Raw genomic sequence first — 13,481 nt, 5'->3', positions numbered from 1 at the left:
GCATACTAAAATTATTGGTAATATCAAGTATTGGCAACTGTGAAAGGAACTGGGTATTCATAGACTCTTTTTCTTCATCTTCTTAAAGTAATCCCTTTAGCATATTTTGCAATGCTGATTTGGTGGAGGTGTATTCTTTTAGCCTTCTTTTTTTTCTGGGAAAACCCTTATTTTGCCTTCCATTTTAATTGAGAACCTTGCTGGGTAGGGCAGTCTTGATTGCAGGTCTTTGCTTTTCATTCCTTGGAATATTTCTTGCCACTCCTGGCTTACAGTGTTCCTGTTGAGAAGTCAGCTGCTAGCCATGTCGGGGATCCCTTATATGTTACTACCTGTTTCTCCCTTGCTGCCTTTAGGTATCTCTGTTTGTCTTTGATATTTGCCATTTTAATGATGATGTGTCTTGGAGTGGGCCTCATTGAGTTCCTCTTGAATGGGACCCTCTCTGCTTTCTAGGCTTGTGTGGCTTTTTCTCTCCTCAAATTAGTCAAGTTTTCCATCATTACTTTTTCAAACAGGTTCTCTGTCCCTTCCTCATCCTCTTCTCCTTCTGGTATCCCTTCCTGGTATACAGACATTATAACATTTCATGTTGTCCTGCATTTCCCTAAACGCCTCTTCATTCTTTTTGAGTCTTTTTTCATTTTCTTGCTCTTTCTGGGCCTTTTTTCTACCTTGTCCTCCAGCTCACTGATTCGGTCCTCGGCTTCATCTAGCCTGCTTTTGATTCCTTCTACTGTGTTCTTCAAATCAGAAATTGTATTCCTCATTTCCTCTTGTCTCTTATTGATAGTTTCTATGTCCTTTTTCATGCTGATATACTTTGCAGTAAGTTCCTCGTAGTTTCCCTCTAGTTTTTGGTAATTCTCTCTGAGCTCACTGATCTCATTGAGCTTCCTTAGAACCGTTGTTTTGAACTCAATATCTGATAGTTTACTTGCCTCTGTTTCATTTAGTTCTCATTCTGGGGATTCCTCCTTTCCCTTCGACTCGGGGGGTGTTACTTTGTCTTCCCATTATTTGTGAAACTCTTCTTTTTTGCTTCTGCTTCTTAAATTGATCTGTCTTGACTTCCTGACTTTCTAGTGTGAACTTCTGTGGTAGGGGACCACTGTTTTTACTTTCTGGATATGCCTCTAAGGATGTCACATGTTGACTGTGTCTGACCTTAGGTAGTCTGTTGGAGACTTGCAGGAATCTGCTGTCTGTGGCTGTCTCCTTCAGCTGTTAATCTAGTCACTCTGCACTCAGCAGGCCAGCTTAGACAGTGCAGGGTGGGGCAGAGTCCTCCTGAGGGTGGGGTTATTGGGTCCTCTCAAGCTGCTGCCACTCAGGGGAGTAGTCTCTGCCTGAGCAAGATGGCTACTGCTGTATGGGGGAGGAGTCAGCACTGGGAGCCCTCCAGCCACTCTCTTACTTCTCTCCCCAAAGCCTCTGTCCCCAGTCTCTCCTCAAGTGTTTCCAGTCCACTCTGCTCCCCTTTTGGCCAGGGATCTACTGTCTGTGGCTGCCACTCTGCACTCAGCTGGCAGCTTATACACACAGGGCAGGGCAGAATCCCTCCTAGGGGTAGAGCTATTGGGTCCTCTGACAATACTGCCACTCAGGGGAAGTGTCTCTACCTGATCAAGATGGCTGCTGCTGCATGGGGGATGAGTCAGCACCGAGGTCCCACCGGTTACTCTCTCCGTTCTGTCACCAAAGCCTCCTTCCCCAGTCTCTCCTCAGGCATCTCTAGCTCACTCTACCCCCACCTTTTCCAGAAACCAGGGTAAGTGGTTACAAATTAAAATTTATGTATTGGCTCTTTAAAAGGCTCTTTGCATTTCCAGCTGCCTGTCTCTGGCAGACAGCAACCCTCCAGCTTTTTGAAGCTGGCTGTTATCTGTGTACTTTTTGGGCCATGGATCTGTAGGCTGGGGATCCCTGCTTTTGTTTTAGGCCCTGCTCTTCTCAGGGGGATCCAACTGGCCATTTCAATATCCTTCTGGTGCTGCTGCCCATGTGCTCCACACCCGCCTTCTTGAGTCTCTACATCACTCCTTTCCAGTTAGATTGCACTAAAGCCGATTCTTATGTCTATATGAGGTTATAAGGCTCCTCTCTCCCTATTGTTTAGTTGCTTGTTCCAGGTGATTTCTCCACAATTTAGTTGTAATTCCAGATTGGCCCTGGGAGGAGGTCAGTGTGACTTCCACTCACTGCTTCACCATCTTGATTCTCCTGCCTATCTACACCATTTCCTAAACTGTACTTTACATTCTCATGGCTATTCTGTAACTACCTATTTGTACTTCTTAATTCCCTCACCTCTTCACCCATTCTCCCCTTCTCCCCTTCCATCTGCCAACCATCTGGTAACTAACCTCTTTTCTCTTGCTGCGTTTAAGTTCCTTTCTTTATCTTTAACCTTTGGCCTTTTAATTATGATGTATTGGAGTGGGCCTCTTTGCATCCATCTTGTTTGGGACTCTCTGTGCTTCCTCGGCTGCATGTCTATTTCCTTCACCAAATTGAGGAAATTTTCTTTCACTATATTTTTAGATAGATTTCCAATATCTTCCTCTTTCTCTTCTTCTGGCACAGCTATGATGTCAGTGTGGGACCTCTTGAAATTGTTCCAGAGGCTGCTTTAACTATCCTCATTTTTTTGGATTCTTTTTTCTTGTTGTTCTGATTGGTTGTTTGTTGCTTCCTTTTCTCCCAAATCATTGATTTGATTCTCGATTTCATCCATTCTACTGTTGTTTCCCTGTAAATTGTTCTTTATTTAAATTAGTGTTTCCTTTGTTTCTGACTGGGTCTTTTCTATGCCGCTGAGGCCCTCACTAGGTTCTTGGAGAATCCTTATACACAGTATTTTGGACTCTGCATCTAATAAATTGCTTATCTCCACTTTGTCTAGCTCTTTTTCTGGAGTTTTGGTCTATTCTTTCATTTGGGCCATGTTTCTTTGTCTCCTCATTTTGGCAGCCTCACTGTGTTTGTTTCTGTGTGTTAGGTAGAGCTGCTTTGACTCCATGTCTTGGTGCTGTGGCATAATGTAGTAGGTGTCCCAGAGGATCCAGTGGCACAGGCTTCCCTATCACCCAAGCTGGGTACTTGAGGTGCACCATTCATGTGGATTGAATACACCTTCCTCTTGTAGTTGAGCCTTGATTGCTGTTGGCAGATCAATGGGAGGGATTTATCCAGGCCAGTCAGCTGCAAGGACTGGCTGTGACCACTGTCCACCAACCTCTGCACTCTCTGGAGGATCAGCTGTGCAGGGGCAGGGTTGTGGTGTTCTGACATGGTCTCTAGCTGTCCACTGGGTGCGCTGGCCCTGGGGTTTCCTGGGTGATGCATATCAAAGTCACCCCCACCTATCTTTTGCCTGGGGCCACCCTTTCTGAGCTATGAAGCAATCTGAGATGGCTGCTACTTGTGCTGGGCTTGGAGATTCCCAGGCTAAGCTGAGCCATGAATCTAGGCTGGCTGCTGCTAATGCCTGGCCTGGGATTCACTGAGGCCAGCTATAGCTTGTTTGATAAGATTTAGGAGCCAAGACCAGCCATTCATATGGAAAAGCATCTTGGGTGGGCCTGTAAGTTGTGTGGGGCAGAGCCTCTGGGAATCTCTAAGGTGGGTCAAACAGTGTTAGCCAGGCTGTTGGAGTCTCATATATGACACCAGCTTGCTGGCTCTGTGGAGAGAGGGTTTAGCAAAGGGACAATGTCCTCTGTTCACCTTGATGCCAGACACTTCAGTTTCTCCCTGTATGCCACTGGTGCTTTTCAAGCTGCTACCCTGGTGCTGGAGCTCAGAGGGAGAGAGTCTGTGTAGGTGAGTCTGTGTATGGGTTCTTTAAGAGGAACTGCTTGGGGTTCCAGAAATTTCTTCCTCTGACTAAATCCCCACTGGTTTTTGCAGCCAGAAGTTGGGGGGACTTATCTTCCTTGCTCTGAAATCCTGGGCTGGGAGGCCTGGTGTTTGTCTGTGGCTCCTAGCTCCTGAGATATCCCTCCTGAATTTTTATCCACATGGGTGTGGGTCCAGTCCATTCCTTGTCTGCATCCCTCCTACCAGTCTGGATGGATGTGGTTTCTTTAATTCTGTAGTTGTCAGGCTTCCATTCATCTCAATTTCTCACATTCCTGAGTGATGGTTTTTCTATATGTTAGTTGTAATTTTGATGTGGTTGTGTGAAGAGACAAGCTATATCTGCCTACACTGCCATCTTGACCAGAAAGTCCACAAAGCATTTTAGACAGTATTTTAGTGGGAAATGATTAATGACAGGCAGACTAATGAATAAACTTTGAGCCAGCATATGTGTTAAAGAATTATCAAATAAATATTGTTTGCCTACTATGTGCCTGGCACTATAAACCAGAAATTATAATACAGCATAGTAATTCCTGTTATAGGGGAGTATATATAGGAACATTGAAAGATGATGCCTATCTACCTAAGCATATTTCAAAGAAGACTCTCTAAAGGAGGTGACACGAGTTGAATGAGTCCTAAAGGATGAGAAATTTGAAGAGGGACTCTAGAGTCGTTAAGGAAATAGTAAAGTCAAAGGCAAAGGGAATCACGTGTTGTTCCATATCTCTCAAGCATAGAATGTATGTAAACTGGTGACCAGATGAGTCTGGTGAGGTAGGCGGTGGCCCCAGATCTTAAGGTTCATTTCATACCTCCTTAGGAATACCCAGAGGTTTTAAACAGAGCAGTGACAGCAGGGAATAAAAACCTATTAGGATATGTTAGTTACCATATTACAAATAATTTGTCAAAGATACCAATAAATAATAATTTTCTTTTTCTCCAAAAATCCACCTGCAGCTCACAGAATCTTCCCTTCCTGTGATTCAATTAAGTAAGTATCTAAGAAAACTTAATAAATTAATGTAAATTAATATTTTAATAATTATACAGGAGTGCTGCTTGAGAACAGATTCTCCCATGGAATCTCCAATTACTGTAATTACTACTTGTATGTAGTGAAAAACTCATCTTTGCAACCTCTCTGGACTAAGCTAATATTGTAAAGTAGGTAAAGTTGGTCATCCATGCTCCTCTGCCTCCTTCTCTTTTTATTTTCACTTTGGTTCTGTGCTTCCCCAATATATAGGGCCTTCACTACCCTTTCAGGTAACACTACCTCTTCTCTCCAGGTAACTTTCTAGGATCTGGATTTATTCTTTTCCCCTCTCTCCATTTTAAAATGCATTATTTGTGCCTTTTTAGGTTATGTGCCTCATTTGGTTTCCTAATGATGATAAATTAGTTCAGTGTATAGTATTAATGACTGAATCTGTTATCCCATCCTAAGGATAGTTGCACTGTAACCCAAAGTAATCAGTCTCTAGTGATGCAAAATAAAGGCCAGTGACAATTTTTTTTTTTTTTTACCTCGGGGCCTTTAAGCCTTCAAAGCTTGGTGGTCACCCTATTCTGCTGATGTCCTGTTACTCAAACTTGAATAATATTTCATACACATAAATAACTCTTGATGAAACACACATACTCAACACCACCATCTTTTAAATACTCAATAAACTGAATGAGGTCCAAGGTAGGTTTTATAAATCCCAAACTCTGATGAAAATGGTTGGGTATACAGAATTATTATGTGGTGATAAACGGTGTTGACATTCAGACCAAGCTTCCTAGAGAAGGATTTTGAGTTTTGGAGTGATGGAAATCAGTTGTCTGACTTACTGAGTGCTCATGGACTACAACGATGCTGATGGATAAACTGACTAGACAAGTATTAGAACAGTTTAAAGAAATAAAGTTGAGAGAATACTAATATTTATAGTTTTATAAAGTGTTCATTCCTGCCTCCCTCTTTCTCCTGTCCCCACCAGACTACAAAGCTGCAGAATTGCTTGAGTTTTTTCAATAGCAAATATTCTGGATTCCCTTTTATTAAAACTCTTAGCTCAGCTAAGATGAAAAACTCCACTCACGACTGGAAGCTTCTCCTCCATTACTCTCATATACACAGTGTTAAAATACCTTTGGCTATACCTAGGACAATTCTAGGACAGAGCACAACAGCACATAGCTAACAATACTATCTGGTATGACTCTTCCCATTTCACCCATGCCCACATTCCCTTACCTTACACAGAACACAGGCTCAAGGCCTTTGACTTAATCCTCTTGTTTTGATGCATCTCCTTGCTTTCCAAGGATCAACTCTAGACATATCATGTCTGTTACACCATTTACCTCCTCTTTCTTCTCTCCCCTCAGTTCCTTAGTTCTCTCTTTTTTTCCTAATGCTAACACAAATGCCATACACAGTAATATTAATAAAGTAGAATTAAAAACCAAAGAAATCAGAACAAGAAAATGCAAGTGTGATAAGATAGTGATGGGGTAAACCGTTGTAATAATTAAGCTTTTTATTTAGATACTGAGTATGTTCTTACAATTGGGGTGGAAGGTGAGAGGAGAAATGGAGTAAAGAAAGGAGTGAGTCTATTGCCCTGAAGACTGTGCTCAGAAGCTTATATTTCATTTACTGGGTGACACTCTAATGGTTTTGAAGAGAGATATGATATCAAATCAATAACTGCTGAACACCTCTAATAGTAGTAAGGAGGACAAACTGAAGACAGTTAAATAGCTGCCAATTGCAGAAGTCCATTAATGATTTGTGGCCTGCACAATGTCCTTCCATATGGAAAAGAAAGAAGTATGCATGGATATAGAACATGTATAATGGGAATTTATTTACAAACAGTCTTGAGAACCTACTATGTTCAAAGTATAGTGGTGGGTATTAGGGGGATACCAAGATGAATAGAGCATTGCCCTTGACCTCAGTTGTGCAGCACATCAGAATAAAAGATAGGGAGACATTAGGAATGAGAAAGAGTGAATTGAGGGCAGGTAGTGAATAAAAAGGCAAGGAAAGAAAGGCCACCCATGGAACACTGAAGTTAGGATACAGAGGTGCTGTTTTTAAATCCCATTCAGCCACTGGAATGAGAAAATGCATTTGAGTATAGAATACACTATGGGTATGGATGATCAGGAGGTAACAGTCATTATCCCAAAGTTATGGGCCTGAGATACAAGTAAAAGATTAAAAATTAGATATTCAGAAAGATTAGTCAGACAGACTAAAATTTAGTGTTGTCACATTAGTGGTCTTATATGAAGCTTTCCTCACTAATTTGGTTAGTTTTGTTCTCAGGTCTTTGCTATTTCCTTTTATCTAAATTCATGCCTTTGGCACAGAAAGACTGTTGGAACAGGTTACAACAAATATACAGCACTTACTGGGTTTCACTTACTACCTGTGGTATGCAGTAGAGAAAGCAAAAAACAAAATAATCTGGGCACAGTAGCTTGCAGAGTATCAACGAGAAGAAAATTGTGCTAGAGTTGGCCTAAGAAACTGGCTCTTAGAAAAATAAATAAAGCGAAATGATAAGAACTATGCCACTGACATCAACATTCATCTTCCAGATTCTATACTACAAAAAAGATACCAGTCTGAAGATGGGTTATTGCTACCTAACCCTACCTGAGACCTATAAGCTTTTCTTTCCCTACTAGGAGTTAGGTTGTAATATCACAGTCTGGCAGTATTTCTCAAAATTGAATTTTGGGCCTTGCAGAAAAAAGTAAATTCAGTAACATAAAGGAAGGCCAAGTAAAAATGAAGATAGAGTGTCATTTTTCCTTTAAGAAAGTCAAGAAGAAGGGAGGTAAGGGATCCATGTAGGCAAGAAAATATGAAAATAAATCAAAACTAGCCTTAGGCCTGGATTGTAAAAGTATTTTTATTATTCTATAACTTACATGATTGTGTTGTCTTTTGCTTCAATTTAGTAAAATATGCTTTTGTTTCTGAGTAGTAGGTGATAAATAATTCTGATTAGAACATAGAATATTGTAATACCTAGAAAAGGGCTACATCTAATTTTGTATTGTATATGATCAGAAATCCATTACTTGAATCCATCATTATCAATAATCATCCATAGATTTTTTTTCCTACTGAGGAGCAATGGGAGGAGAATACGTGTTTTGAGGAGGTGGGTGGACAGTAAATTATCAGAAAGCTCTGCTCAAGCAGAGCAAGCAGAAAAGACTAGCCCATCACTTCTCTCTCCAACCCTAAGGTCTTCCTGAATCACTACAAAACAAACATGGCTAAGGTAGATCAACAGTAGTAATATTAGATAGATGTTAGTTTATGCAGCAACTATTGTTGTATTGTTTATGCAGCAATTGTTTTACTCCTCTGAGTAACTGAATATATCCTATACCCAGGGACTATTATCTAAGTAGGAAGCTAAATATGGGGGTTAGACAAAAAATAAAGCTTATTCTTCTCTGTAAATTGCTAGGGAGAAAACTGCCAAGCACAAAGGGGATAATCTGATTTGATGATTAGAAATTAGGGGGAAAGTTACATAAATTATTAACCATGAGTAATAAAATCAATCTCTTTTTGCTTTTCAGACAACAAAACTATCAAAATCACTGTCAAGAAAAAGTATGTACAATGAAATTTACTGGTAAAGCAACATACTAAGGATATTTTCTAATGTTATTAGAGAGAAATCTGTGAATCAGACAGCCAGCAAAATCATCTGTTGACATTAGTGGGCTTTTTAATATATTTTTAAAGATTTTACTTATTTATTTTTAGAGAGGGGAAGAGAGGGAGAGCGAGAGGGAGATTAACATCAATGTGTGGTTGCCTCTCATGCACCCCCTACTGGGGACCTGGCCTGCAACCCAGCATGTGCCCTGATTGGGAATTGAACCTGTGACTCTTTGGTTCACAGGCCGGTGTTCAATGCACTGAGCCACACCAGCCAGGGCCGTCAATGTTAGTTAATTTCCCTCTTTGCCTTTTTCTCTTCCTTACTTTCACTCTGTTATTCTTGATTTTTGTAGAAGTCCAAAGTTATTGTTAAAGGATGTCCAAAGTTGCTGTTACTAGCCCTTTGGGGAGGAGCCTCAGGAAAGTAGATTGGGGCAGACTTAGAAGGCTTAGTCATCCTGGGAAAACCAGCAAATACCACAGACCAACTTCATAATGGGAAGGCATTAAGGAAAATGCCTTTGCAGAGCACTGCAGATCTAGCTCAGATCAGCACCCTTGGCCAGGTGAGTCAGGATGTCTGGATGTCTCTTAATTTTCCTGGAAGTAAGATGAATTTTAGAATGACTGCTCCATTGAAAGAAGGGGACTGGTCACCTGAGAGCTACAACTTGGACCAGGTGAATTTGATGAGCCCCGACTCAGGGGCTAGTCAGAGGAATAATGAACAAGAGAGCAGTTCAGGGGAGTAGCACATTCACACACTCACACATACACCTGCTCAATTCATAGAACATGCAGCAAACAGAAAGACCTAGACACATAAAACATATTAAAAGAAACTAGGAAAAAAAAGACTTAGACATATTAGCACCAAAAGAATATTTCTCAATTTAATAGTATAATGAAAGTCAGCTGAAAACCCAGATTCTATTTATCACATTTTACTTCATTAAAAACTTTATGGTTCTGTCCCAGCTGATGTGGCTTAGTAGATTGTGTGCCGGCCTTCAAATCAGAGGGTTGCTGGTTCGGTTCCCGGTTGGGACACATGCCTGCGTTGCAGGCCCAGTTCCCAAGGTGATCGATGTATCTCTCATACATTAATGTTTCTCTCTCTCCCTTCCCCTTTCTCTAAAAAGTAAATAAATAAAATTAAAAAGAAAAAAAAACTTTACGGTCCTAGCCGGGTGGCTCAGTTGGTTGGAACATTGTTCTTGTACACCAAAAGTCTGCAGGTTCAATACCTGATCAAGGCACATACCTAGATTGCAGGTTTGATCCCCAGTTGGGGCATGTACTGGAGACAACTGATCGATGATTCTCTCTCTCTTCTTTTCTGTCTCTCTCAAATCAATATACATGCCCTTGGGTGAAGGTTTTAAAAAAACTTTAGGAATGTCAGCTTCTGGTCAAGACGGCAGCATAAGTAAATGCGCTACTTTCATTCTTCTACAACCACATGAAAATTACAACTGAACTACAGAACAACTGTTATTCAGTACTGCCTGAAATTTAGCTGAACAGAAGTCCTATAACTAAGGATGTAAAGAAGCCACATTGATACTGGTAGGAGGGACAGAGACACAAAACAGGCTAGTCCCACACCCACATGTGATGGATAAAAACCAGGAGGGATATATTGGATGTGGAGGTTCCCCCTGAGGAGTGGGGGTCCCAGCCCCACACCAGGCCCCCCAACACAGGGCTCCAGTGCCAGGAAGAGAAGTCCCCATAACTTCTGGCTGTAAAAACCAGTGAGGATTGTGGATAAGTGGACAGAAGGCATCTAGAGTCCCAAATAGTTCCTTTTAAATGACCCATGCATTGACTTACTTGGCCTCAGTCCTTCTGACCTCTGTCTCTGGGGCAGCAGTTCAAAAGGCACCAGAGACATACAGGGAGGAACTGAATTGTCTGGCATGAGGTCAAGAGCTGGGGGGGCAGCTTTCTCCCCAACAGAAGTGTTGGGAGTGGCCAGTGATGAGTCCTCTCCCCACAGAGCCTGCCAGCAGGTTCCAAATCTAAGTCTCCATCAACCTGACTCACATTGTTCACCCAACCCCGGGGATTCCCTGAGACCCCACTACCACCCAATTTTGTGGACCCACCCAAGCTGTTACTAGTGGCTGTTCCATACAAATGGTCTGTCTTAGTTCATGCTTCAGACTTTCCTAAAACTTCTCAAACAAGCAGCATCTGGCTTCAGCATGCCCCATAACTCTCACTAAGTGGCCCAAGGCCTGGCACTAGTAACAGCAGGCCTTGGTTTGTAGCTTGGCCTCTCTGAGCACTTTCAAGCACAGCACAAGTAGAAGCCACATGCAGATTACTTTGTAGCTCATGTCGGGAGGCATTGGGCAGAATACGGGTGGTAGCTGATGTTGGCCTGCACCTCCTTGGAGGACCCAGAGCTAGTGCACCTGATAAACAGCTTCAGACCACATCAAAGCATCACCCAACCACCTCTAAATGTAACACACTCAACGAGTAGACTTAGCGGGCACCAGAGCCCTGCTGAAATAAGTCCTGCTCTGTGGGGTGAGCCCCTGCACAGTTAATCCTCCATGGTGGTCCCAATCAGTTCTCGCAGTCAATTGGCCTGGGGATAAATCCCTCCCATTGAGGTGTCAACAGCAATTAAGGTTCAACTACAACAGGAGGGGTACACAGCCCACACAGGATGGTTGTCCATCCTATTACCTAGCTTAGGGAAGCTGTGCCACTGGAACCTACAGGAAACCTACTATATTAGGCCACTCTAACAATCCCATGAGACATAGAAACACTACCTAAAACATAGGAGCAAACACAGGAAAGCAGCCAAAATGAGGAGACAAAGAAACAGGTCCCAAGTAAAAGAATGAAAAAAAGAACAAAAATGGAAGCAAGCAAACTAACAGATAGAGACTTCGAAACACTATTTATAAGGATGCTCAAGAAACTTAGTGAGAATTCCAACAGCATGAAAAAGACATAGAAACCATAAAAAATAAACAGTCAGAAATGAAGGATACACTAACTGAAATGAAGAATAATTTACAGAGAATCCACAGTGGAAAATATGAAGCCAGGAATCAAATCGGTGATTTTTAATATAAGGAAGAAAAAACACCCAAACAGAACAGAAAAAAAAAAATGAGGGTAATGTAAGGAGCCGCTGGGACAACATCCAACACACCAATACTTAAATGATGGCTGTGCCAGAAGGAGAGAGCAGAAAATTGAAAACCTATTTGAAAAAAATGCAGACTGAAAACTTCCCTAAACTGATGAAGGAAATAGATGGCATACAAGTCCAGAGAGTTCCAAACAAGATGAACCCAAAGAGGCCACACCAAGACACATCAAAATTAGTGTGAAAGGTTAAAGACAAAGAGAATCTTAAAAGCAGCAAGAGAAAATCAGTTAATTATCTACAAAGGAGCTCCCATAAGACTGTCAGCTGATTTCTCAACAGAAACTTTGCAGACCAAAAGGGATCAGCATGAAATAATCAAAGTGATGAAAAGCAAGGACCTACAACAAAAATTAATCTACCCAGAGAAGTTATCATTTAGAATCAAAGGATATATAAAGAGCTTCCCAGACAAGAAAAAAACTAAAAGGAATTCATCACCACCAAACCAGTATTACATGAAATGTTAGAGGGTCTTCTTTAAGAAGAAGAAAAAAAGATTAAAAATATAGATAATAAAATGGCAATAAATACATATCAGCAATTGGCTCTGACTGATGTGGATCAGTTGGTTGGGCATTGTCCTGCAAAGCAAAAGGTTAACAGTTCAATTCCTGGTCAGGGCACATGCCTAGGTTGCAGATTTGGCCCCCTGTCTGCATGTACAAGAGGCAACTGATAAATATTTCTCTCAAATATTGATGTTTCCCTCCCTCCCTTTCTCTCTCCTCTCTCTCCTTTCCCCTCTCTCTAAAAATTAATTAATTAATAAAAATACATATCAACAATTGAATCTAAAATACAAAACAAATGAACAAGCAAAACAGAAACAGAATCATAGATACAGAAAACATTTTGAAGTTTGCCAGGTAAGACGGGGGTTAGGGAGGGATGGGTGAAAGGGGTAAGAGATTAAGAAGTACAAATTGGTAGTTACAGAATAGTCACAAGGATGTAAAGTATAGCATAGGTATTATAATCAATAATATTCTAATAATTGTGCATAGTGTCATATGGTTATGAGGTGTATCATGATGATCACTTAGTAAGTTATATGTCTAATCAATGGGGTGTACATCTGAAATGAATATATTATTGTGTGTTAACTGTAGTTGAAAATAAAAATTATTTTTAAAATTCAGGAATTCCTAAATGATATATTTTGCATGTCAAAGTTGGTAATGCTTCTTCTCAGCTACCCTAAGAGTAATAACATAGGTCTGTTGTACATTCACAATGTAGGTCTGCAGATTTAGACCTTGAAAGTAAGTAATTTACCTGTTAATGTTTAGATGTTATGCTTGGAAGCATTTGATTTAGGACATATTTTTATAAAACAAGTGTTTTTCAACCATATACTGTCATCCCAATCTGTATTCTCAAACTCATTTTCTGGTCTGGGCAGTAGGTAAAAAAATGCATTAAGAGAACTAAATAGTGGTGATGTTTGCACAACATGTGAATGTACTTAATGCTGCTGAACTGTACACTCTAACCAACAAAACAAACAAGCAAGGAAAATATAACCAGCAACATTGAAAGAAAAAGGAAACCAACAGAATCAAGAGGGAAGGAAGGAGTGGTGGAGAAAGGGAAGGGAAGAGTCAAGTTAAGGAACATGTATAAAGGACCCATGGACAAAGCCAAAGTGGGGAAGGATTGAGGGAGGGAGGTGGGGGAGGGGAAGGGGGAAAGTGGTGGCGGGAAGGTGGATACAATTGTATTTGAATAATAAAAAAA

The sequence above is a fragment of the Pteronotus mesoamericanus genome, unplaced genomic scaffold (assembly GCF_021234165.1).
Source record: "Pteronotus mesoamericanus isolate MK-2021 breed Mesoamerican mustached bat unplaced genomic scaffold, CSHL_Meso_final contig_40, whole genome shotgun sequence".
Lineage (NCBI taxonomy): Eukaryota > Metazoa > Chordata > Mammalia > Chiroptera > Mormoopidae > Pteronotus > Pteronotus mesoamericanus.
The sequence above is the reverse complement of the archived record's forward strand: the minus strand, read 5'-3'. Positions refer to the sequence as shown.